General features: G+C 34.7%; 1 long non-coding RNA gene across 1 annotated transcript; it reads left to right on the top strand.

Moving 5' to 3' along the window:
• The first annotated feature begins 1,138 nt into the window (after positions 1 to 1,138).
• LOC111382598 lies at positions 1,139 to 1,530 on the top strand. The gene is made up of 2 exons (XR_002700565.1): positions 1,139 to 1,369; positions 1,475 to 1,530. It is a non-coding gene; the product is annotated as an uncharacterized LOC111382598 (long non-coding RNA).
• The last annotated feature ends 157 nt before the right edge of the window (positions 1,531 to 1,687 follow it).

Raw genomic sequence — 1,687 nt, 5'->3', positions numbered from 1 at the left:
AGAAGAATTTAGAAATCAATTGAATTTGTAATTGATTTGGTGTATCAAAAACGAATTTGGGGTTCTCTATTTATAGAGATTGAAGTGTCTCATGGAATAGGTGCGTGACATTTCAGGAACTGGTGCACCACTTGGTCTGATTCGTCTTAGCCATTGGATTACACTATTTTCATGATCTGACGGCTCAGATTGAACGATGAAGTGAAGTGTCCATTCATCATGCCTATTCACCAATTTCTGAATAGTCACAGCCATGCGGATGCCACGCGTACATCTAACCGCCACGCAGGACGAAGGGACGCGACCTACCACTCGTGCGCCACCTAGAATGCCAACTCACCGAGCCTTGTGCTGCCACGTCATCGAACCACAAGTCAATTTCCGAAAACTATAAGACTCCCCAGCTCCTCGCGACGATGCGTACGTGTGCCTCTAAAGCGCCCAATGCTTACTTTGCGACGCGCGCGTGCGGGTGCCGGGATCGGGTTCGGGGAGCGGTGCTAGTGGTGACTAGCCTTTGGCTAGCTAAAGTTAGCCAAGTGGTAGGTAACTTATTAAATTATATATTATTCACACAACCCACTATATAAACAAGACTATTTTCTTGTAAACTTTCAATGTGGGACTCCTTTCCATATAAAAACACTTAAAATGGGTTTATCAACATATGAGCCTATATTGGAGACTTTTTCAATTCACCCAAATTAATTGTAATGGCCACATCATTAAATATTACATTTAATATTTTAAACCCAAATCAAATTCAATTAATTCCAACAGTTCAAACTAACAAACTAAAGATGGTTATTGAAAATGAATTTAATAATACTATTTTTAATCTTTTAATTCTAATTTTGTTGTTACATCTGTAGACATAAAAATAAAAATAAATAAGTAAATAAAATAAAATGGATTGGATCGATTTAAATCATTAGTCCAATTAAATCTTAAGTCTACTGAAGTTCTTAAAAACTCAAAAGTCCATACCACATTTTAAATAAATAAACAAACAAATAAAATTATATTTACTCAATTATCTCTTTTAATTAAATATAATTGAGTAATTATCAAAATTAGTTCGAATCCTCCTTTATAAATAAGACCAATGATCTATAAGATGGGAGACATAAAGCAAGCAAGAAAAAAAAAGACGAGAATTCCTCTAAGCGCTGAAAAAATTTCACAACTAGAGGAAGAGAAGAGTTCTTCTCAAATTTTATAAACTACTAGAGAAAGAAAACCCTAACCCCCTCCAAACCCCACGATTCAGCAATGGCGAAGAACAAAAACAAGAAGAAGAAAAATGGATTTGGTCTAATGGATATGGACGTCAAATCAGATGATCATAAGGTCATGGATATTCCTCAAGGTCTGTGCTCTTTTTTCATCTTTTTCTTTTTCTTTTTTTTTCTGCAAAAATGAAATAATCAATCAAGCAAAAATTAATCTTCTTCCTGAACTTCAAACATTTTAGCTATGGATACGTTGGAGACCGTAGCTTCCAGTGCTTTTGCCGGTGGACCGCTAAGGTCAGTGTTCCTTCATTATTTGTACTGTCGTGTTCTGAATTTTTGTTTTCGCTTAAATAATTCGTGAATTAAGGATAGAAGTTATAATTTAGTGAAAACTGAGTATATAATTATAATTTATATATGTTAATGATGTATGATAAATATGCTAAAACTTT

Source organism: Olea europaea, unplaced genomic scaffold, assembly GCF_002742605.1.
Source record: "Olea europaea var. sylvestris unplaced genomic scaffold, O_europaea_v1 scaffold2530, whole genome shotgun sequence".
In the NCBI taxonomy this organism is placed as follows: domain Eukaryota; kingdom Viridiplantae; phylum Streptophyta; class Magnoliopsida; order Lamiales; family Oleaceae; genus Olea; species Olea europaea.
The sequence above is the reverse complement of the archived record's forward strand: the minus strand, read 5'-3'. Positions and strand labels throughout refer to the sequence as shown.